This window comes from Callithrix jacchus, chromosome 8, assembly GCF_049354715.1.
Source record: "Callithrix jacchus isolate 240 chromosome 8, calJac240_pri, whole genome shotgun sequence".
NCBI lineage: Eukaryota > Metazoa > Chordata > Mammalia > Primates > Cebidae > Callithrix > Callithrix jacchus.
The window spans coordinates 70,556,085-70,581,569 of NC_133509.1; the positions used below are offsets into that span (position 1 = coordinate 70,556,085).

Sequence of the window (25,485 nt, forward strand, 5' to 3'; positions counted from 1 at the left end):
ATTAGCCAGGCATGGTGGTGGCGTGCGCCTGTCATCCCAGCTACTCAGGAGGCTGAGGCATGAGAATTCCTTGAACCTGGGAGGCGGAGGTTGCAATGAGCTGAGATCAGTCATGCCACTGCACTCCAGTCTGGGTGACAGAGTGAGACTCCAACTCAAAAAAGAAAAGAATAAAAGAATAAAAGAGGGTTTACATATAAATTATTGGGACTTATGAGAAATTTCAGCCATATTACTAGAAAAAGTTCAATATACAAAAAATTGAAAATATAAAAAAAGTCATTTGCAATAGCAACAAAAAATGTAAGGTACTGAGAATATATTTACCAAAAGATACACAGGACCTTAAAGGAATTAATTGTAAAACTTACTAAAGGATATATAATAGAACTAAATAAATGGAGATATGTAATAAGTTTACAGTGAGAAGACGACTCCATATTGATGTCATTTTTTTCAAAGTAATCCATAAAGTTGATTTTTTTTTTTCAAATGAGACAGCCTCGCTCTGTTGCCCAGGCTGGACTGCAATGGCGTTCTCTTGGCTCACTGCAATGTCCGCCTCCTGGGTTCAAGAGATTCTCCTGCCTCAGCCTCCCAAGTAGCTGGGACTACAGGTGCCCACTACCATGCCCAGCTAATTTTTGTATTTTTAGTAGAGACAGAGTTTCACCATGTTGGCTAGGCTGGTCTCAAACTCCTGACCTCAGGTGATCTGTGCTATTCTTTTATTGGTTAACCTTAAGATTACATGTGTCCTTGGCCAATTAGATCGACTATAAATTATATAGTAAGACTTCAGAGTCAGGATACTTTATTTCTACTTAATCTCCTTGCCTCCTTGCTTTTTGTGCTATTGCTGTCATTTTTTTTTTTAGGAGTCTCACTGTGGGGTGCAGTGGTGCAATCTTGGCTCACTGCAACCTCCCCTTCCTGGGTTCAAGTGTTTCTCCTGCCTCAGCCTCCCCAGTAGCTGGGACCAGAGGTGTGCACCACCACACCTGGCCAATTTTTGTATTTTCAGTAGAGACGGGTTTTGCCATGTTGGCTGGGCTGGTCTTGAACTCCTGATCGCAGGTGATCCTGACTTAAAGGACCCACCTTTGCCCCCTTAAGTGCTGAGATTATAGGCATGAGCCACTGTGCCTGGCCCATTGCTGTCATTTATATTATTTGTACACATGTTTTAAAACTACAATATGTTATTATTTTTGCTTCATAAAGTTGATAATCATTTGAATTTGACTACATATCCAACTTTCCTTGCTTTCATTCTGTTGTGTATTTCTGTGTTTACATCTGGAATCATTTCCTTTTACCTAAAGTACTCCCTTGAATATTTATTTTAGTGCGGGTCTTTGGCAATTAGTTCTCAGTTTGTATTTGCATGAGTATCTCTTTGTTTTTCTTTCATATTTGAAGGATACTTTTGCTAAATGGATATGCTGAGTTGGAGGCTATTTTCTTTCTGTACTTTAAAGACATTACCCCATTTTCTTTGGTTTCATTTTTTTTTCCTATTGACTATCAACTAATTGTTGTTTATTTAAAGATAATGTATCTTTTTTCTCTGGCTGCTTTTAAGATTTTTCCCTTTGACTTCAGTTTTTTTCTTTTTTGAATTCAGCAAGTATTTATTGAATGCCTACCATGTGCTAGATAGTGTTCCAGGTACTTGAGACACATCAGAGAACAAAACCAAGAGACCTGCCCTGGTGGGGCGTTTATCGCCAGTTCACCTGCAGGCTACCTGGGGCCTGAGGCAAGTCACTGCACCTCTGTGCTTGGGTCCACAGCTGCCCAATGGGAGAATAAGCAGACCTGGCTCAGTACAGACCTGGCTCAAGTACACGTGGATAACGTGCCTGGTGTACTGCAGATGCCAAACTGGATACCCTCAACCCACCACCCAGACAGTAGATAGTGCTGGAAGTTGATTTTTAATGATAAAGTACAATGGAGGGAGGGCAGAGGGGCTAAGCCAAGCTGTCTGGGGTGCTGTGGTGGTGTGGGGGCTGGCTACACAAACTGCTGCTGCTGCTGCTGCTTCTTAGTGGGCACCTTGCTGGCGAGGTCCTTGGCCTCTGTAGCTGCCAGTGCCGTCCCCTTTGCCTTCTCCTTGGCTTCCTTGGCTGTCTCAACAAGTGTTTTGGAAGGGGCCTCACCTTGCAGCTTCGCCAAGATATATTCACAACCCTTCATAATCTTGGTCACGTTGCTTTTGAACCAGGCAAGACCAAATTCCTGGACAGCTCTGGAGACACCAAATAAGCTAGAGGAGACCCAGGCTTCACGGCGGATTTCGGTCCAGCCACTGTTGTAAGAGTTCACAGAGTAAACACATCGTTCCTCCATCACCATCAGCCGGGCGTGGTTGATGTTCCAGGTGAAGGTGGTCATGGTCTGATTCTGTGGGTCCACAATAGAGTCCTCCAGGATGTACACCGATTGAGCAACATTGGCAGGAAACAGTCGCTCGGCCAGCGGGGCATCCTGTTGGTCTTGGTCAGGAGTTGCCGGGACAGCAGTTTCTGGTCAGGGGTCACCTCCCAGTGTACTATGTCTGTAGGGATTCGGGTACTGCTGCCAGAAGGTGGTGAACACTTGGTCCCAGGAACTCCGTAGCACGCTCTGGCCCGGGAAATACTTCACCATCGTCCCGGCCGGAGCGGGCTCAGCACCCACGCAGCATCAGGGGGTGCGGAGCCTGGGAGGCACGCGGGGGCGGGCCGGGCCGGGCAGGGGTTCGGGGCATACCCGCCGCCAGGCTCGTAGCTCAGTCCACCCCACCGCGCCTAAGCAGCTGCCGCCGCTGCCGCCGAAGGCATGAGTTGTCCCAACTTCATTCAGTTTTAACAAGTTTTACATGGTGCATTTAGGTGTGGTTTTCTTAGTATTCATCCTGCTTGCATTCTAAAAGCCTTTTGAATTCACGGCTTGAGATCTTTTGTCAGTTTTTGAAAGTTCTCATTCAGCTTCTGCAGGATTCCTTTTTACTTCTCTGAAAATACTAAAAAGATTAGCATGTTCTATATGTTTCTTGTGTCCTTTTCATATTTTTTATTCCTTTTTTCTCCATGTTCTAGTCTTGTTATTTTTTAATTGCCCTTTCAGGTTTGTAATTCTTCTGTGTCTTTAACCCTGTTTATTAATTGAATCCTTATTTTCAGCAATTGAATTTTACAGATTCCAGTTGCTTGATAAAATTCTCCATAGTGTCATTTATCTTATTGAAAATATTGATAAAAATAATTTTAAAGTCTTCCTCTGATAGCTCCAATATTTGGATCATCTTTTGGTCTACTGTTTATTTTGTGAATTTTAAATTCTTGGGTTTTGGTCATTTTGTTTCTATTTCATGTCATCATTAGTAATTTAAAAAAATTAAATGTAGACATTGAATTTAAAAAATTGTAAAGCTCTGGATGATGTTATACTACTCCTGGTAGAAATATATATATATTTCTATATATATATTATATAGGTATGTATTATATATATAAATATATATTAATATATATAAATTTATATATGTGTATTATATATAATACATACTTATATAATATGTATATATTTTATATTTTAATAGTAGGTAGAATAAGAGAAATGTAGAAGGTTTTGGTAGCTTTGATCAGGGATGAAGATAATTCAAGGCTATATTTAAGTCTTTATGAGAGCTAGTCTTTCTGTTTTGCTTTACAGCAAAGGCATAGCCTTTGAGGGATCTGATCTGAAAGCCTCAGGTGTTTATCAGATGATCTTTTCCTTGGTGAACCCTAAACTTCAAATTTTATCTCTCTAGCACCAAAAGACAGCTAATAGCCTGCTTAGATTTAGCCTCTTAGCTGTTGCTTTCTGCTTGGCTTCTAACATTTTATGGTTTAGGAATTGGCAAATCTCTCAAGGGGAAAAGTGGCCAGGAGTGTCCAACTCACTTCTGTGATTTTTTTTTTTTTAATCCTTGATCCTGGTTCTTCTAATTCCTGGCTATCCTAAATTCTAATTTTTATCTTTCTATGCCTATAAGACTGATAAAATCACTGAGCCTCTGCTTTCTCCTTGACCTCTTATCCCTGAGCGTTTTTGGAATTGCTAATTGTCTTAAAATCAAAGGTCATAGAAAGTGTCATGGCCACCTTAGTGCGTTTTCTTTCTCTCGAGGATTAGCTCTCGAGTTCTGGAAGCCTTGGTCACTCTCCAGTGCCTTGGAAAATGACTTCCTTTAGTAGCTTTTGAGATTTATAGCTATGGCTGGAGGGTTGGTCTTAGGCAAGTTACTCTAGCATAGCTAGAAGCAAAAGTCCCTAATGTCCTTTTTAAATTCTTCTCTTCTGTTCTGGTGATTTATAGCTGTCTTAAGATGACACTTTGATTCATTACAATAACTAACTTCTAATTAATACGTTACTTTATTTTTTAATTTAATTTTATTTTTTTGAGGCAGAGTCTCACTGTGCTGCCCAGGCTGAAGTGCAGTAGTGTGTTCTCAGCTCACTGCAGCCTCCACCTCCTGGGTTCAAGTGATTCTTTGGCCTCAGCCTCCCAAGTAGCTGGGATTACAGTCACACACCACCATTCCCGGCTAATTTTTTGTATTTTTAGTAGAAACAGGGTTTCACCATGTTGGCCAGTCTGGTCTTGAACTCCTGACTTCAAGTGATCTACCTGCCTCGGCCTCCCAAAGTGCTGGGATTACAGATATGAACCACCACGCCCAGCCTAATTAATTCATTACTTTAAATATGTAAATTAGCAGAGTAAAACATATCAAAATGAGTAATACTGTTAGAATTTAACTTGCTTAGAAAACTATACCTGATTCCTGTTGTTAGATAGTTAATTCACACTAGAATTGTCTGTCTTACTCTCTCTGAAAAAAAGAACAAAGCTGTCTATAGAAAACATATTCACAGATTTTTAGAAAGCCATAAAACTCAACAATGGGGAAGTATGACTTACAAATCTTCCCTCCATTGATATCATTAACTTTTATTTGGTTTGGAAATTATTAAATATTCCTTTCTAGGATTTCCTAACTTTCATAGCTCTACCGGTGAATATTATAATACTAATATTATAGCAGAAGTGATGTTATGTTACTTCTGAGGCTTTTTAATGGCCTGAACTCACTCAATCATGAAAATCTTACCTGGGCTTCAGGTCAGAATTTTCCTATACTAAATTTTCTGTATCCATTAACTCTATAGTCTCACCAGTGTGAATTTTATAAAATTAAGAGTAGAGTTAAGTTTGTGGAAGAAACATGGACTAGGAGTTCGGATTTCTAGTTTCTAGTCTTACTCTGCTATTGACCATGATTTGGATAATACAGACTTCTCTGGGTCTCTGTTTCTTTATCAAAGTAGGTAGATTTTATTTTCCAAAGACGGCTGTGCAAATGAATATATCCCATCTCACATTTTCTTCTTACAGTGTGACTGACACTCTTCTCACTAAGAGGTAGGAGTCTGTGTTGTTTCTCTTAATCTGGGCAGGAACTTGTAGCTACTAATATTATAGCAGAAGTGATGTTATGTTACTTCTGAGGCTAGTTTAAAAAAGAAAGAAAGAAAAATAATCAGCTTCCATTTGGCTTTTTCACTTTTGGGACACTTGCTGTTGGAACCCAACAATTCTACTGTAAGGAATCAAAATCAGCCCATGCAGAGAGACCAGACAGAGAGAGATAAAACCCATATGGAGAAGAATTGGTTTTACCATTTCAGTTTCACCCAGTATCCTGCCTTCCCAATTCCTGGATCTTTCTGTAGAATTGATGTACATCTTGTTGACTATCCTTAATACAGGCGTTTAGTTTTTAACTTTCTTTGGCATGCTAGGTTACTGACCATTCATCCCTCTTTTTTTCAGATTCCAAGATTTTGTCCTTATTTTTCATTTGCTGTTGTCTACTCTTCTGTACTCTTTATCCTTGAGGCATCATGTCTTTTCCTCTTAATTTGTTTAACAGGATTAGGAATGAAGCAGAGATAAAACTTTGTATTCTATCCTCCATGGTTAACTGGCAGTGCTGTCTTTCTCTTTTTAAATTTATATTACAACTCTATTTTCTTCTTTGGCCTTGCATGATCTTTGCAAGTTCTGACTATAACAGCTAATCAAACTTCCTGCAGGGTCAAATATTTGCTACGATGTTTCTAGTGAAAGACACTGTTAAGAGAGGGAATTACAAGGCAACAAGTGATCACATATATGATGATTTGATTTTTTGTTTTTTTTTACAAAAGTACAAAGGTAATTCAGTGGAGAAAGAATATTCTTTTCAACAAATGGTGATGAAATAGTTGAATACTTGCATGCCAAAAAAAAAAAAAACCCCACCACATAGCTATTCATAACTTATAGCATATATAAATATAAACTTGAAATGGATCATAAACCTAAATATAAAACCTAAACCTGTAAAATATACAGACAAAAATATAGGCAAAAGCCTTTGTGACCTTAGATTAGGCAAAGATTTCTTAGATGTAACACCAAAAATAAAAATCACTAAGTTGGTCTTTATTAAACTTAAGAACTTTTGCTCTTCAAAAGACACTGTGAAGAGAATGAAAATATAAGCCACAGACTGGGAGAAAATATTTGCAATCCACATACCTGATAAAGGACTTGTATTTAGATATTAAAAAAAACCTCTCAAAACACAACTATAAAAAAATGAATAAGTTGAATGAAAATAGCCTTTTTGAACATCCATCAAAAAACAAAAACAAAGAATTGTTTTTTAAAAGTTGTTTTAAAAATATTTGAACAGACATGTCATCAAAGAAGATATGTGATGATAAATAAGTAGGTTAAAAAAAATGCCCAACATCATTACTTGTTAGGGAAATGGGAATGAAAACCACAACTGATGCTATTATATTACATACATATTAGAATGTCTAACATTAAAAGGATCAACCATACCAAGTGTTGGTGAGGATATGGAACAACTGAGACTCTCTTACATTGCTGGTAGAAATGTAAAATGACACAAACACTGTATAAAAGCATGTGTCCATGCAAAGACTTGTACACAAATGTTAGCAGATAATAACCAAAAGCATTTGCAAACAACCCAAATTCACCTTCAACAGATAAATAGATAAATTGTCATAGATTCAAACAATCGAATACTATTTACTTACATGAACAACATGAATAAATCTTTTTTTTTTTGAGACAGAGTCTTATTCTGTCACACAGGCTATATAGTGCAGTGGTGCAATCTCAGCTCACTGTAATCTCTGCCTCCCAGGTTTTAATGATTCTTCTGCCTTAGTCTCCCAAGTTGCTGGGATGACGGGTGTGTGCCACAATGCCCAGCTAATTTTTTTTTGTAGAGATGGGGTTTCACCATCTTGCCCAGGCTGGTCTCGAACTTGCTTTGGCCTTCCAAAGTGCTGGGATTACAGGTGTGAGCCACCATGCCCAGCAGAGCAACATGAATAAATATGACAATAATTACTCTGAATGAAAGAAGACACACTAAAAAGAGTACATACTGTATGATTTTATTCAAATAAAGTTCTAGAAAATGTAAACTAATCTATAGTCATAGAAAGCAGATTAGTGGTTGTCTGGCTTTGGGTGAGGCAGGAGTAAGAAGGCGGGATTACAGTGGTGCAGGAAGAATCTTTTGGAAACAAAGATTATGTTCATTATCTTGATTTGCGGCAAGTTTTTCACCTATGTACACATGTTAAAACTTACCAAATTGTATACTTTAAATATATATGGTTTATTAAATGACAGTTATACCTCAATAAAACTGTCAAAAAAGGGGCAACTTAGTGAGAAATTCTGTCTCTGAAGAGTTAAAAGTTGTCATTAGAAAATGCTCCACTAACTTGAAGTGTTTCTTGGTTCTCTTTTGGAAATATAAAATGATGACTAAAAACTACTCGATATGCATGCCAAATTGAAGCTGATTAACCTCTGACCTTTCTACATCATTTAATGAGGGAGCATGCACACTGGCACGAAGAAGGTTCTGTCAAAATGCTGAGTTTGAGATGATTCCTTTTCTGCAGCTCTTTGTTTTGCTCCCAGCCCACCTAATTTGACTCTTATCATGTTCATAGAGGCTGAGGGTTTTCTGTGAATCCCAATCAGTCACAGCTGTTGTCAGAAGCAGCCTGATAGAGAATGATAGTGTTGTGGCTTTTCCTGAATAAAAAGATGTGTGTGATAAACAGAAAATAAAATTTCCTTTTGTCTCTGGTCAGTACAATTTAGCAATTATTATGGTATTTGAAGAAAACGTCAGCATAGTAATTTTGTTTAGGTTATTTTGTATCTTGATGAACCAAGAAAAGAGAGTGAATGCAGAGATAGGTGTTGTATGATAGAGAGCTGGCTGAATTTTCTGTGCTGTATACAAAAACTGAAAACAAATTGCCCACAGATTGAAATTGTTTCCATGGGGTCACAAATGTCAACAACATCTTTCAGAATTGGTTTTCTTTTTAAAACTGGCAATTTCTTTTACGATGTCATCCAGCTATGAAAATGAGCCTCACCTGAAACATGTTCCAAGCCTTTAGAGGGCAACTTGGAGCTTTTAGTGATATGTCATTTGTCATATTATTTATTTCTATTACTATTATCATCATGATCAGTACCATCATTAGACAGTTACTGATGTCATGTGCAGAGATTAAAAAAACAGGTAAACTACACATTTAAAACAATGCGAAACTTAAGGCCCCTTTTATATAGTTTCATTTAATCATGTGATGTCTGTATATGATGAAGTACCTATAATTTTCACATAAGCAATGGAGACTTTCCTCCTCCTCCTCCTCCTCCTTCTTCTTCTTCTTCCACTTCCTCCTCTTCTTCTTCTTCTTCTTCTTCTTCTTCTCCTTCTTCTTCTCCTTCTTCTTCCTCCTCCTCCTCCTCCTCCTCCTCCTCCTCCTCCTCCTCCCTCCTCCTCCTCCTCCTCCTCCTCCTCCTCCTCCTCCTCCTCCTCCTCCTCCTCCTCCTCCTCCTCCTCCTCCTCCTCCTCCTCCTCTTCTTCTTCTTCTTCTTCTTCTTCTTCTTCTTCTTCTTCTTCTTCTTCTTCTTCTTCTTCTTTATTCTTTTTTTTGAAATAGGGTCTTACTCTGTCACCCAGGCTGGAGTGCAGTGGCATCATTTTGGCTCACTGCAGCCTTGACTTCTTGGGCTCAAGCAAATTCTCCTACTTTAACCTCCTGAGTAGCTGGGACTACAGATGTGTACCACCATGCCTGGCTGATTTTTTGTATTTTTTGTAGAGACAGGGTTTCACCATGTTGCCCAAGCTGGTCTCAACTACTGGGCTCAAGCGATCTGCTCGCCTCAGCCTCCCAAGTGCTGAGATTTATAGAGGTGAGCCACTGTGCCTGGCCAGCAATGGAAATGTTCTAAAAATTAGTTTTTAAAAGCAGTTTTAGTACAACAGGCTGAGTGTGGTGGCTCATGCCTGTAATCCCAGCACTTTGGGAGGCCGAGGCAGAAGGATTGCTTGAGCCCAAGAATTAAGAAACTAGCCTGTGTATCATAGTGAGACCCTGTCCCTATTTTTAATTAAAAAAAAAAAAAATTTTAGACCAGGCTCAGTGGCTCATGCCTGTAATCCTAGCACTTTGGGAGGCTGAGGTGGATCACTTGAGGTCAGGAGTTTGAGACCAGCCTGATCAACATTGTGAAACCCTGTCTCTCCTAAAAACATAAAATTAGCCAGGTATCGTGGTGCACACCTGTACTCCAGCTACTTGGGAGGCTGAGGCAGGAGAATCGCTTGAACCCAGGAGGCAGAGGTTGCAGTGAGCTGCGACTGTGCCATTGTACTCGAGCCTGGGCAACAAGAGTGAAACTCCGTCTCAAAAAAAAAAAAAATTAAAAGAGCAATTTAAGTATAACAGTTATTGGATGATATCAGTTTTTTATTGTTGTTGTTGAGATGGCGTCTTGCTCTGTTGTCCAGCCTGGAGTGCAGTGGCATGATCTTGGCTCACTGCAATCTTTGCCTCCTGGGTTCAAGCGATTTCCCTGTCTCAGCCTGCTGAGTAGCTGGGATTACAGGTGCCCACCACCATGCCCATCTAATTTTTTTGTATTTTAGTAGAGATGGGGTTTCCCTAGGTTGGGCAGAATGGTCTTGACCTTCTGACCTCATGATCTGCCTGTCTTAGCCTCCCAAAGTGCTGGGATTACAAGGGTGAGCCACCACACCCGGCCAGGATGATGACTATTAGTATGAGGTTAAAGTAAATCCTTCTAGGATCTTCCTATCATTATTACTTAAAGTTGTTTAAAGGACTATAAAGGTTGTTATGGGGAGAGGCCATGATGTCAGGTGATTTTCTTATTCATGCACATGACTGAGGTACAAAACATAAACTTTAGCAAGAAAGGACCACTTTGCCATCTATCTCACCTCTTTTAGCATGCATGCATACATTCAATAATACTCATGGAGTAGCTACTATTTATGAATACACATGGGCAATAAGCAATCACTTGAGGATACGGCAGCACAGAGGTATGATCTGGGTATTTGAAGGGGCACAGAGAAGACTCCTAACTTCATGTTGCAGAAGAGTAGTGGTGCTCAGAAAAGGCTTTCTGGATGTCTCAGCTAAGATCTGAAATACAAATTGCTGTTACCAAGGCAGAAGTAGTGAGGAGGTAGAGGAGGTCAAGGCAGAGGCCCGCACACATGAGCACTCAGAGGAGACACAGAGTGGCCTGATGTGTTTGTAGAGCTGACTATAGTCTGTCTAGTTGGGGAATAGAATCTATGAGGAATGGTGGGGCATGCAACTGGGGAGGAAAACAAGGGTCAGAGGAAGACTTGCCATAAAGGTCAGTGCAGAGTCATTCAAGTAGTTTAAGCAGGAGACTCACTTGTTTAGAATTTCATTCTAGAAAAGACTTAATATTGTTTGATAAGAAGAAAAACAATTAGACTTGAAAGTGGATGATTTCTAAAATATTATTATAACATTTTGTTGCATATATGAATATTAGCAAATGTGATTTATTTAGCTCTTTTTAGATACATGTTTTGGGTAGTTTTCATTCTATTTCATTGCAATATGGCTTTTGAAATAGACTCATGTTAGTATGTGACTATATAATTCAGAATTTAAAGCCATAGGTGAAATGCTACTTCCCTTGGACTTGAGGAGACAGAAGCCTTTCCCATTTTACTAAACTAGGAAAAAAATCTTTATGTATCAAACACATGAATAGTGTTCTCACAAATACAGATTTCATGAAAACCAACTAAAATGAAATAGAAAAGAGGGCAGAATGCTGTTATACTTACTTATTATGTTAATTTGTATTTTTTTGACTCAACTAAAAAAACTCAATATTTTGGGAAGTGGAAATTAAGATGTCAAATCTCTCTCTCTCTCTTTCTGTGTGTGTGTGTATATATATATATATATTTTTTTTTTTCTGTTTTTTTGTAAAGATAAGGTCTTGCTATGTTGCCCAGGCTGGTCTAGAAACCCCTGGACGCAAGCAATCCTCCCGCTTTAGCCTCCCAAAGTGCTAGGATTAAGTGCTAGGATTACAGGCATGAGCCACCATGCCCAGCCAAGTGTCTGTATTTTGAGATCAATGATTTTTATATAGCTATGCATGAACCCATACATGAAGTAATCTATTTATGTGTTCAGCAAACATTTATAAGTGCAAATCATATACCAAGCATGTTGCCAGAAGTATGAATGAAATAGGCAGATACAGCCCCTGCTCTCATGAGCACACTGTCATTGTGTGAGGAAGAGACACGTTGACTAACCACTTGTAGGGATGGTAGCCTGTCCTCACAGTCAGTGCAAAACTTCCTGATGTCTGGGGGCAGTAGTAAGCGTGAGTGCCAGGTCTAGGAAGGAGTTTGGATATCTCTCTCCAGTCTTTGAAGAATCCCTGTAAATTCTCCAACCTATATTTATGTTCAATGAACTCCTAGCTCTTATTCAGTCATCAGCACTATATTCCTTTCTGATATGACTTATTTGGTCATTTCCAGTTTTTCAGTATTTTTTTTCCCTTGCAATGCAGGAGTTTTGCTGAAAAACCTCATCTTTTGGAGGGTAAGAGAGCTGGATCAGAAGTCACTTGACCACTGTAAGACCAAGGAAGAGATTGGAAAGGTGAAGTTTGAAACATACTCTTTTTTTTTTTTTGAGACGGAGTTTTCGCTCTTGTTACCCAGGCTGGAGTGCAATGGTGCGATCTCAGCTCACCGCAACCTCTGCCCCCTGGGTTCAGGCAATTCTCCTGCCTCAGCCTCCTGAGTAGCTGGGATTACAGGCACACGCCACCGTGCCCAGCTAATTTTTTGTAATTTTTAGTAGAGACGGGGTTTCACCATGTTGACCAGGATGGTCTCGATCTGTTGACCTCGTGATCCACCCGCCTCGGCCTCCCAAAGTGCTGGGATTACAGGCTTGAGCCACCGCGCCTGGCTGAAACATACTCTTTTTTTTTATTTATTTCATTAAATAACTGGACAGTGAGCTGTGGAAAACAACTCTGGCTGTGTTGCTGGGAAAATCCGAGTTTAAGGCATGGATCTCTCTGCTTATTAGCTATGAGATCCTGGGCAAGGTTTTTTTTTCCTTCTTCACCTCTGTCAACTTTATTTCATCTGTAACATGGGGCTAGCAATAGTATCCATCTGTGGCGGGGGTTGTGAGGATTAAATGGGACAGAGTGGATAAAGTATTTAGAAGAGGGCCTAGCATATAGGCAGTGCTTGACACGTGGTTTTGCTGTCAGCCTCTCAGTTGCCTAACTGGGTCCTGAGGAAAGAGGACCTTCTCTATAATGTTGCTTGTGGTTTTGCTTGTGCAGGAATTTGCCTGCCTGAGAATGGAAAGTTGTGGCCAACATTAACCCATGTTCTTAGAGCAAGGGGAACCCTTGGGAGGAGCAGGGTGTAGATGGAGAATGCTTTGCCAGGGATCAAAAGACATGGTCTCTGGGCCAAGGTTCAAAACTTTGTGACTTGAGATTTTTCTAGATTAGTTCCTCATCTCTCCAGTGCCTAGCACACAGTAGGAATTTGTAAAGATTTGTTGCCTAGATTAAAGAATTAATCTGTAAAATGAAGTGATTGGATGAAACCATTTAACCCATGTCCTCTTACAGGGCTCCCCTTCCTGGGTGGAGAAAGTTTCTTAATGAATGGACATCTCCTCTAACTCTGCCATGTGGAGCTTTCTCTGCGCACTTCCAGTTGCTCTGATTGTCAGGGGCTCCAGTTTTGGGTGGTAATATGTTTCTGGGAATGGCAGTGGTTTAAGGAAGAAGCTTCAGCGGGATAAAGAGATGGCTTTCTCAGAAGATGCTAAAAAAAATGAAGTAGAATGCTTCCGTAGACAATCAGCCCTGTACTCTCCATTGTCCCCGAAGCACAGGCCTGCTCTATCTCCTTGATATTCTCTATAGCTAAGACTAAGTTCAATCAAACTCTACCTTTTATATTTATTTGAATCCTTTGGTAATTCTGTTTCTCTTCAGGATTGCCCTTGGAATTTTAACCCAACAGCCCAAAAGGTTTTCAACGAGGGCAAGTGTAGGGGAGGGGAGCAGTGAGATGATTTCACTTCATCATGAACTATTAAAGGACCCTAAGGAGTTTCCCGGGCTGATCATGCTGCTTTCTTTCTACTCTTTTAGGGTTGACCATAAGAACAATTCATGAGCAGTTGTTCTTGTGTCCTTGTGCTCCAGTGTAATTTGAGGTGCATTTCTTTCACACTCATTATGCTTGGGTATGTCAGGTTGCTAGGATCATAACAGAACCTGAACTGCCTCATTCTTCAACTTTGGGAGACAGAGGAAAAAAGGAACTAGAATGGTGAGAAATGAATTTTGGACAGATCGGATGAAGTCAGAAGTAAAATCACATTTGCAAAAATTATAGCTGAGAATATTCTGATAATGAAAGTGATCCAGCCTAACTGACGCCATCTTGCTTCTGACCTTGAAGCTTTCCTTGTTCATTCCTGGGTATGGGGAACTAACTTGGAGGAACTTAGTTTATAGTTTAACTTTGAAATAAAGTTTCAGCTGACAATAATAGGCCTTTCCCCAGACAAATCCCCTACCTGCCTGGGGACTAGACTGCCTATGCAGGATTAATAAATTAGCCACGAAATTTAAAATTATGGAGGCTGCAAGATTCTGATCCTCCCCAAATTGCTCCTGGGATAACATCACTATTGTAAAACCTAAGATTAGGGCTTGAGGTATTTTGCAGACCCTGTACTCAGCGGATCAGCTGGCACCACTGAGATCGATAAACTGGCTCATGTGGTCTTATGGCCCCCACTGAGGAATTGAACTCAGCACAAGAGGACAGACTTGACTATGATATCATCTCCGAACCGACAAATCAGCACTCCCCACTTTCCAACACCCGTACTCACCAATATCTTTAAAAACCCCAATCCCTGAGTTTTTGGAGAAGCTGATTTGTGTAATGATAAAACTCCATTCTCCTGTACAGCCACCTCTGCATGAATTAAATTCTTTCTCCTTCTTTCTTTCTTTTTATTTGTTTATTTATTTATTTTATTTTATTTTATTTATTTATTTTTTGAGACAGAGTTTCGCTCTTGTTACCCAGGCTGGAGTGCAATGGCGCGATCTCGGCTCACCGCAACCTCCACCTCCTGGGTTCAGGCAATTCTCTTGCCTCAGCCTCCTGAGTAGCTGGGATTACAGGCATGCGCCACCGTGCCCCCCTAATTTTTTGTATTTTTAGTAGAGACGGAGTTTCACCATGTTGACCAGGATGGTCTCGATCTGTTGACCTCGTGATCCACCCACCTCGGCCTCCCAAAGTGCTGGGATTACAGGCTTGAGCCACCGCACCCGGCCCTCCCTTCCTTCCTTCCTTCCTTCCTTCCTTCCTTCCTTCCTTCCTTCCTTCCTTCCTTCCTTCCTTCCTTCCTTCCTTCCTTCCTTCCTTCCTCCCTCCCTCCCTCCCTTTCTTTTTTTCTTTTCTTTTCTTCTTTTCTTTTCTTTCTTTCTTTCTTTCCTTTCTTTTTTTCTTCTTTCTTTCTTTCTTCTCTTTCTTTCTCTCTCTTTCTTTCTTTTCTTTTCTTTCTCTTTCTTTCTTTCAACAGAGTCTTATTCTGTCACCCAGGCTGGAATGCAGTGGTGATCTGGGCTTACTGCAACCTCCGCCTCTTAGGTTTAAGTGATTCTCCTCCCTCAGCCTCCCAAGTAGCTGGGATTACAGGTGACTGGCATCCACCACACTCAGCTGATTTTTATATTTTTAATAGAGACAGGGTTTCACCATGTTGGCCAGGCTGGTCTTGAATTCCTGATCTCAAGTGATCCACCTGCCTCAGCATCCCAAAGTGCTGGGGTTACAGGTGTGAACCACCGTGCTCGGCCTAAACTCTTTTTCAATTGTAGTTCTCTTGTCTTGATAAATCAGCTGTGACTAGGCAGCAAGCAAGGAGAACCCATTGCATGGTTACAGCAGTTTAAGAAAATAAAGTGGAGATAATATATAGTATGATATTTAAAGACTTACTGTGTATCAGGTATTGTATAAGCTTCTAAAATACATCACTACTCTGAATCTTCTGGGAGGTTGAAGGGGGAGAATAGCTTGAATCCAGGAGGCAGAGGTTGTAGTGAGTTGAGATAGTGCCACTGCACTCCAGCCTGGGTGACAAAGCGAGACTCCATCTCAAAAAAATCCAAAAACCAAAAAACAATTGCAGACTCTCAAGCCTTATCCCAGACCTTTAATCAGAACCTGCCATTTTAACAAGAGCCGGATGATTCACATGCATCTTAAAATGTGATGAACCAACAGCATAGAAAAATCCTGGTTCTCTGAGTGATCACATGGAGCATGGCTTTTCTGATAACTGTTCCTCTCGCTTTAGGAGTGTTACAGCAGGAATAAGCATAAGCATCGGTGGCAAGCCACTGTAATGTGGGGTCTCCTTGTTACAATGGCTTAGCCCTCATCCTAAATAATGCCATATTGTTATCCTGGTTTTAAGGATGAGAAAAGTGCGGTTTAGAATGGGTACCTTCAGGGTTCTGACAGGAAGTAGGATTCAATTTGAGTGGTTTGAATAAAGAGATTAAGGATGGAGAGTTGGTGTAAGGGCAGGATTAAGGATAGAAGGCTGGTGTAGGAAGCTTGGTAGTAAAGGGAAGGAAACCTACTGGTGGCTGAAAGTAGTCTGGAGGTCAGGAACCTGAATATATTGGTGGGCAGTGGGAAAGGAGCCAGTAGAATGGAAAAGACTAAGAGGTTAAGAACAGTGTTTGATGGGATCTCGAAGGAGGGAAAGAATAAAACAATGGTCTAGGCTGGGCTCAGTGGCTCACACCTGTAATCTCAGCACTTTGTGAGGTTGAGATGGGTGGATCACTTGAGGTCAGGAGTTCAAGACCAGCCTGGGCAACATGGTGAAACCCCGTCTTTACTAAAAATACAAAAAATTACCCGGGCATGGTGGCATGTGCCTGTAGTTCTGTTTACTCAGGAGGCTGAGGCAGGAGAATTGCTCGAACCTGGAGACAGTGAGCTGAGATCATGCCACTGCACTCTAGCCTGGGTGACATAGTGAGATTCCATCTCAAAAAAAAAGCATGGCCTGAGGGGAGAGGACGTTTCCTCTGAGATGAGGTGAAGCAATAAAGATGTGTGTGAAGGTGGTCAGTGTGTGATGTGTGTGTGCATGAGTTTGACTAGGCTTGAGGGAGCTCATACCTTCTCTATGAAGTAGGAGAAGAGGTTTTGTTCTGAGAGAGACGGGGCCATTTCCTGCACTAGTTTGAGGAGATCCTGTGTGAATCAGGGAGGGAAAATGGTGAGTAGATGTGGGGGAGGGCTGTGTGTAGCATGAACATCTCTGCTGCTTTAAGTCTCTCTGCTTTGTTCCTGGGCACAGGTGGTCAAATTGGACAATCACTGTGGTCTGGTAGGAAGTTATAGTTTTTGATGAGGAATATCCTCTATTAGATACAGTTTGGTAGAGAATTTCCTCTGAGTAAAATCTGGACAATGGCATCATATCCTGAACCAGCACATAATATTTGAGGCAGTAAAATGGCATGATAATTTCTTTGTTCTTTGGTAAAAGCTGCACCGTGGACCCAGGGCTGAAGCCCATGTGTTCCCCTGGTTGCTTTAAGAGAACAAGACCATGTACAATAGAGCATTCTGCTTCTGATTCACTAACTCAAGCCCCTGTTCAGAATCACATGTGGGAAAATTATTTGGAAGGTGCCATAACCAGAGCTGACTGCCAACAGTTCTGTGTATTGTGTGCCAGACAGCCTGGAAAGGTGGGGACTTGCCTTGGGGGACTCAAGGTGCTTGTCACCTACTCAGCAGGCTCTGGCTGGTGATGCCCAGGTCCCTGGGACATTGCCATCTGATAATCATCTCCACGTTAGTCGGCTTTGCTGGCCAAACCATCAGGCCAGCTGGTGGCTTCTCTTTGGCAGCTGTTTCAAGAAAAGGATTTCTTTTACAGAGACAATGGATTTTTTCATCCATGTTTGAATGGATTTGGGGGTCTCTCCAATAGTGCTAAATTGTTTGTCCAACTTAAAAAAAATAATTGAACAGGGACACATAATTTTTGACCTCCCTGTAATTTCTGACTATAAGTCTACAGAGTTAAAGTGCTCCTCTTTGTACCTGCTGTATGTAAGCATTTCTGAATATTTTTTTCATGTTGGAATATCATAGGCAGGGGATGAGTTTAGGAGCATTATTAAATATTGTCACAAGTTTCATAGAAAGATTTACATTCACATAAGATAATATGGCATAATGCATGAATTACTGGACATTGAATTACATAATTTTTTGATATAAATTCATTAAATAATTTGTATATAAAATTTTCAACCTTTTTTCTTAACTTCAGGAATAAAATAACCAGGCTTTCTTGAGGGAATAACCTTGTGCTGAACACAGTATTTTTTTTTTAACAGAAAAAACAAGCTTGATTGTCTATTCATTTACTAAATAGAAAGAAGAAAAAATGTAGTTAATGGAATAATCATCTGCTTTAGGTTTGTCATATATTTCTGGCTAAGGTAGTATATTTATTTTGCTTTGGAAAAAACTGTTTATTAAATCTATTTTCTAGTTATAGGCAAACATATAAAAAGCAAGCATGCATAAAAAAGTCCTCATAGATGTTGATAAATGGAAAAAGCAAGTTATAAAATAATACACTTAGTATGATTACCAAACTTATAAAACAAAAAAGTAACATATCTATATACAGATATGCAGAGATTCATTTGCATGTATCTTGGTGTCTAAAAAGTAATTGGAAGTAATGCTAAGATTTTAATTTCATTTGTTATTGAGTTTCTTGCATTTCCTGTTTTCCTGGATGCAGGTACTTCTCATGTGTTGGCAGATGAGGGTAAGTTCTTCAAAATAAAGAACATGATGCTTCTCAGATGAGGGAGGTGACTGAGGCCTCTTGATGAACTTAAAGTTCTGAATGTCATGTTATTTTCCAGGGGAAGATAATGATGCAACATTGAAGGCCTGAAATAATTGAACCCTCTTTTTTCCTCAGAATAAAAAAATGTATATGTGGTGTATTCATTTATTTGTGTTGTTATACTGTTGGCACTATATATTTGAGGCTTGAATAAAATTTACGTAATCAGAAAAAAAAATTATTAAAATATAAAGGAAATTTCCAAGTGATGACTATGAACAATTTGTTAATCCATGGAAATGTACCTGATTTTAAGTCAAACAAATCATATTCACTGCATTAACAGACATAAGATGATGGTTAAGGAAATAAAAATGGAGAGAGGCCAAGGATGAAATTGAACATGTGGCACACATTGCCACTGTGTGTCTCTGGCTGGTCTATCAGCCATCGCAAATATGCATGTCTTGGGTGTGACAAACTGTTACAGAGAAGATACTAAGTGCTGAACAGATTCTGCCTTATATAGCAAAGACATTTTATTGCAGTCTTGGAGCCAATATAGTCTGATTTTTTGAAGACTTAACACACCCACAATTTAAGCAGGCCCGAGGGATGCACGTGGTGAGACATCAAGCCCAAGGCAATTTATTGGCAGAATTAAATTCTGGCTAATTTCTTTAGTGCCAGAGTGTCCAGTGCTCTCATTAACTGCACTAGTTACCAATGGAAAATTTGTCTTTCAGTGTAGGGCACTTTGCTGAAGTGGAGCCAGCCTCTTGAGAAGTGCCTGGAAGATTGGTTTGGAGTATTCTGAAGTGGTTTGGGGCTGCCCAGAGACTCATGGGCATGGTACAGGGACTCCTGTCAGGGACTCCTTTGGCCTCGTAGGTAGGTTCTGAAATGAGACCTTGTGCTCCTGCCAGGCCCCATAGCTAAGACAGCTTTCGTGTGTGTTATTGTGTGGGAAAATGAGGTTGAGCTCCACAGCTCCCCTCCCAATCACTGGGAGAGGAATGTGAAAAGCAGAGCAGGGGACCTGGAGGAAGAGTGCATAGTGATAGAAGCACAAAGGCAGGAGATGGTTCTGGAAAAGACTCCAGTCACAGTCACTTCCAGGGCAGGAGAAGCCATAGTCAAGGGTAATTGCAAGCCAGAGAGCATGCGATTTAATGAGAGTTCAGGCATCTTGGGAAAGTGTAAAGAAGTGAGATGATTGGGACAGGAGGTAAAGATGTCAAGGTTTGCTGCAGTGAAGTGCAGGAAGGGTAAGCTGGGGTGTGATGGGGTAGGAGGTAAAATCAAAATGCCTTTGGATTTACAGGGTGAGTGGTTATCATGCAATGCAGAATTTTAGAATGTTCTCTATGATGACTTTTGGGTTTTTACTCAACGAACTCCCATTATCCTATTGTGTTTTCTGTTTGCTACTGTAATCAACAAAAGGCACACCTTTTATTAAGTGACACTCAAGTAAAGGAGTGACCATATTTATCTTCCTTCCTTCCTTCCTTCCTTCCTTCCTTCCTCCCTCCCTCCCTCCCTCATTCCTTTTTCTTTCCCTTTCCCTTTTCCTTTCTTCCTTCCCTTCCCCTCCCCTCCCCTCCCTTCCCCTCCCCTCCCCTCCCCTCCCCTCCCCTCCCCTCCCTTCCCCTCCCCTCCCTTCCCCTTCCCCTTCCCTGCCCTTCCCTTCCTTTCCTTTCCCTTCCTTCTTTCTTTCCTTCCCTTTCCTCTCCTCTCCTCTCCTTTCCCCTTTCCTTTCCTTTCCTTTCTTTCCTTTCCCTTTTTCCTTTCTTTTCTTTTATTTTCTCTGTTGCCCAGGCTGGAGTGCTGTGGCATTCTCGGCTCACTGCAACCTCTGCCTCCCAGGTTCAATTCTTGTGCCTCAGCCTCCCAAGTAGCTGGGCCTTTGCCACCACACCCAGGTAATTATTGTATTTTTAGTAGAGATGGGGTTTCGCCATGTTGGCCAGGCTGGTCTCGAACTCCTGACCTCTGGTGATCTGCCTGCCTTAGTCTCCCAAAGTGTTGGAATTACAGGTGTGAGCCACCACATTTGGCTTTAACTTCAGTCTCTAAACTGGCTAACAGCTTAATGCAATGAGATGGGGTGATATTAGGGTCTATGGATGACTAGACTTTGGCCATATTGGAGAACATGGCTGTCAAAGAGATGTGGGTATCTCACCCTTCCTGTATGCTATGGTGTGAATTATGTGTTCCTCCCAGTTTTACATGTTGAACCTAATTACCAAGGTGATAGTATAAGAGATGGGGCCTTTAGGAGGTGATTAATCATGAGAGGTATGCCCTCGCAAATGGGATTATACCTTTTTAAAGGGCTTGAGGGAGGGAGTTTGGCCTCTTTTTTGCCCTCTTGCCCTTGTGCCTATTACCTTTGAAGACACAGCGATAGGCACCATCTTGGAAGCAGAGAGCAGCTCTCACCAGAGACTGAGTTTGCTAGTGCCTTGATCTTGGACTTCCCAGCCTCTGGAACTGTAAGGAATAAATTTATGCTGTTTATAAATTACCCCAGTCTCAGATATTTTGTTATAGCAGCACTGTTGGACTAAGACACTATGGTAAAAGACGTGACAGAAATACTTTGGATTTATCCTGTAGGAGTTCACCTTGGGACTATGTTTATTTTCCTTTCAGGAAGTGTTTCTCCTGGCTGGGCATGGTGGCTCATGCCTATAATCCCAGCACTTTGGGAGGCTGAGGCAGTCGGATCACCTGAGGCCAGGAGTTCAAGACCAGCCTGGTCAACAGGGTGAAACCCCATCTCTACTAAAAATACAAAACTTAGCTGGGCATGGTGGTGTGCGCCTGTAATCCCAGCTACACAAGAGGAGTCTGAGATAGGAGAATCACTTGAAGGAGGCAGAGGTTTCAGTGAGCTGAGATCATCCCACTGCACTACAGCCTGGGCGATAGAGTGAGACTTAGTCTCAAAAGAAAAAAAACAAAATGTTTTTCCTTTTGACAAAGAAGAGACTAGTATATGTATCATTTCAGGCACTGGGATGATGCCATCCTGAGATGCGAGGAACTCTGAGATGAAAGAACAAAATGGGCTGGGCATGGTGGCTCACTCCAGTAATTTCAGCACTTCGGGAGGCCAAGGTGGGCAGATCACTTGAGTTCAGGCGTTTGAGACCAGCCTGGCCAACATGCTGAAACCCCATCTCTACAAAAAAATACAAAAATTAGTTGGGTGTGGTGGTGTTTGCCGGTATTCCCAGATACTCAGGAGGGTGAGGCAGGAGAATCACTTGAACCTGCGAGGGAGAGGTTGCTGTGAGCTGAGATTGCACCAGCCTGGGTGACAGAGTGAGACCGTCTCAAATGAAAACAAAACAAAACAAAAACAGGATGGTTTGAGACATGAGATATTATTTGAGCTAACAAGAGAGGATTTGATTAGAATACCTAGAGTATAGCCAGAGAGTCACTAGAAATAAAAAAAGGAAAAGTTGGGAAGTTGAAGATTCTGCTATGAATTGTAGTGTCACTGTGAGAAACTGAACAAGTTAGAGTAGCTTTATCAGTAGATGTCTGGAGGAGCCAAGTAGAATGATTTACTTTTTATGCCTAAGAAAATGTCTGCAGAAAGTAAATATAGGAAATAGGAGTCAGGATAGAATAGGCAGGCATCCTTCAAAGGATTCCCTAAGTCCACAAGGTACCTGAGAGGGCTATTTCATCTATTCTGATAGACTTGGTGTTTTAGGATGAGAAATTCCCTTAGTGAATATGGCATATAGTGAGCTATGAATGGCCAGATGGTACAATTTTAATGTCTAAATACGGCTCACTTATTTATGCATGCTCTGTGGTTAAAGAGGCTCACATTCTCACTTACTTTTTGCTTTATGATGCTTCTGTTCCTGTAATTCTTTGTGTATTAAAATGCAACCTCTTTTCAAGATATCAGTGTCCTTGCTCCCCAATAAGCTTCCCTAGCTCATAGGAAAGAAAAGGGAATTTTATGGCTACGGTTTTTTCTGATGCCACTGGAGAGCATAAGTAACAGTTTGGTGAAGTATTATGAGAAGCCTTTCAGTAATGTCTAGTTTGCAGATGTAAATATAACAGGGAATTTTCTTTTTTAAAAAAAGATTCCCCTCAGCTTTATTAAGGTATAAATGACAAAATTATATACTTTTATTGTGTACAATGTGATGTTTTTATATATGTATAAATTGTGAAATGATTAAATCAAGTTAACAACTTTTTTTGTGTTAAGAACATTTAAGATCTTCATTCTTAACATTACTATTAAGTGCAGTCACCATACTGTACAAGAGCTCTTCAAAACTTATTCATCTGATTTTTTTTTTTTTAATGGATTGGAGGTTTCAGTGGGACGGGAGAATCACAAGGAATCAGGTGTTCAGAGGAATGTATTGAGTAGAGGTGAGGAACTAGGATGTTGAAAAGTAAAAATAGGAGAGAAGGAGAGGAAGAAAGAGGAAGAAAAAGAGGGAGAGAGAACAGGAATATTGCTTCATTCTAAAAATGGGTATTAATAATGGCCGATCAATATTTTGAGTATTTAAAATGGAGAACTCTATAAATATTTATTGAGTTTACTTGTTCCGGAACTGAGTTGAAGTCCTGGATATCCTTATTAATTTTCTGTCTCGTTGAGTCTAAATCTCGTTATGGGTCTTATGTATCTGGGTATTAAGATCTCTTATTGTTGCATTGATCCTTTTACCACTGTATCTTTGTTGCTTTGAAATCTATTTTATCAAATGTGAGAATTGCAACTCCTGCTTTTTGTTTATTTATTTATTTTTGCTCTCCATTTGGTTGGTAAATTTTTCTTCAACCCTTTGTTTTGAGTCTTTGTGTATCTTTGGCTATACCGTTAGGTTTTGGCTGTATCTTTTGATTGGGGGATTTAGTCGATTTAAATTTAGGGTTACTGCCATTTGATATTAACTGGCTATTTTATCCATTCGTTGATGTAAATTCTTCTTTATATTGATGCTCTTTACTTTTTGGTATATTTTTAGAAAGGCTCATACTGGTTGTTCCTTTCTATGTATAATGCTTCTTTCAGAAGTTCTTGTAAAGCAGGCCTAGTGGTAATAAAATGTCTGAGTACTTGCTTGTTCATAAAAGATTTTATTTTTCCTTCAATTGTGAAGCTTAGTTTGGCAGGATATGAGATTCTAGGCTGAAAGTTCTGTTCTTTAAGTATGTTGAATATTGGCCCCCACTATCATCTGGCTTGTAGGGTTTCTGCTGAGAGATCTACTGTAAGTCTAATAGGCTTCCCTTTATGGGTAACCTGGCCTTTCTCCCTGGCTGCCCTTAGTATTTTCTCCTTTGTTTCGATCCTGGTGAATCTAACGATTATGTGCCTTGGGGTTGCTCTTCTTGAGGAATATCTTTGTGGTGTTCTCTGTATTACCTGGGGTTGCATAGTGTCCTGCTTTGCTAGATTAGGAAAATTTTCCTGGATAGTATCCTGAAAAGTATTTTCCAGCTTGGATTCATTCTCTCCATCACATTCAGGTACACCAATCAAACATAGATTGGGTCTTTTCACATAGTCCCATATTTCTTGGAGACTTTGCTCATTCCTTTTTATCCTTTTTTCTCTATTCTTGTCTTGCTGTTTTATTTCATTAAGTTGGTTTTTGACCTCTGATATCCTTTCTTCTGCTTGATCCATTCTGCTATTTAAACTTGTGCATATTTCACTAAGTTCTCGTGTTGTATTTTTCAACTCCATTAGTTCATTTATATTCCTCTCTATATTGTCTATTCTTTTCAGCATTTTGTCAAACCTTTTTTCAAAGTTCTTAGTTTCTTTACATTGGGTTAGAACAAGTTCTTTTAATTCCCAGAAGTTTCTTATCATCCACCTTCTGAAGCCTACTTCAGATAATGGAACATAATCCTTTTCCATCAGGGCTTGTTCCATTGCTGATGAGTAACTGCAATCCCCTGTAGAGGGAGAGGGGTTCTGATTTTGGGTATGCTCAGCCTTCTTAGGCTGTTTTTTTCCCTTTATTATAAATTTATCTATCTGTCGTCTTTACAGTTACTGCCTTTCTAATTAGGTTTCTGAGTCGACGTCCAATTTATTGATTCCCAATGCTGGGATTCAAGCAACCCACTGCGCCAGCCAAAATAGCAGCAATAAGACTGATGGTGTTCTTCTGCCCAGGAATCTCTGGTCTGGCTTCCTTCTTGAGTCCGCAACAAGTGGCTCTGCCTTCCCGGAGCTCCAAACACCGGTCAGTAAGGGAACCAGTCCCGTTTACTCTGCATGAAGAGCTGCCGCGCCAAGGCCCCAACAAAACCGCTGCGCCGGCCACAAGAGCCGCGCTGGCAACCCATGGGGCTCCTCCACTAGAAATCTGCTGGTCCGTGAGTGACGAAAATTCATCTGAAAGTGTGGCATCCTCTCGATCTCTGAGCTTTCACTGGGAGCTACAATCCTGAGCTGTTAGGGATCAGCCATCTTGGATCTCTCTCTATTCATCTGATTTAACTAAAACGTTGTACCCTTTAACAAACATCTCTCCCCCACCCCTACTATCCCAGCCTCTTGCAACCACCATTCTGCTGTCTGCTTCTGTGAGACTGACATTTTTAGATTCCACATATAAGTGAGATCATACAGAATTTGTCTTGCTACATATAGCTTATATCACTTATCATCATGTCCTCCAGCTTCATTCATGATGTTACAAATGGCAAATTTTTTTTTTCCTTTTAAGGCTGAATAGTATTCCTATGTACGTAAATGCCACATTTTCTTTATCCATTCATCCTTTGATGGACTAGATTGATTGATTCCATATCCTGGCTATTGTGAATAAGGTTGCAGTGAACCTGGGAGTGCCAATATCTCTTTGACACATTGATTTCATTTCCTTTGGATAAATACCCAGAAGTGGGATTGCTGGATTTGGGTGGTTCTATTTTTAACTTTTTGAGGGCCCTCCAAACTGTTTTCTATAATGGCTGTACTGATTTTCATTCCTACCAACAGTGAACAAGGGCCCCC

At 40.5% G+C, this 25,485-nt stretch overlaps 1 long non-coding RNA gene and 1 pseudogene across 1 annotated transcript in view; one reads left to right on the forward strand and one right to left on the reverse strand.

Moving 5' to 3' along the window:
- Positions 1–19,893, forward strand: part of LOC118144918 (uncharacterized) — a 56,246-nt gene extending 36,353 nt beyond the window's left edge. Inside the window, exons 4-5 of the long non-coding RNA XR_004729833.3 lie at positions 18,399–18,425; positions 18,526–19,893. This is a non-coding gene — a long non-coding RNA (uncharacterized LOC118144918). The remainder of the gene's footprint in view (positions 1–18,398; positions 18,426–18,525) is intronic.
- LOC100403717 (PRELI domain-containing protein 1, mitochondrial pseudogene) lies at positions 1,888–2,693 on the reverse strand (annotated as a pseudogene).
- Positions 19,894–25,485: the final 5,592 nt, after the last annotated feature.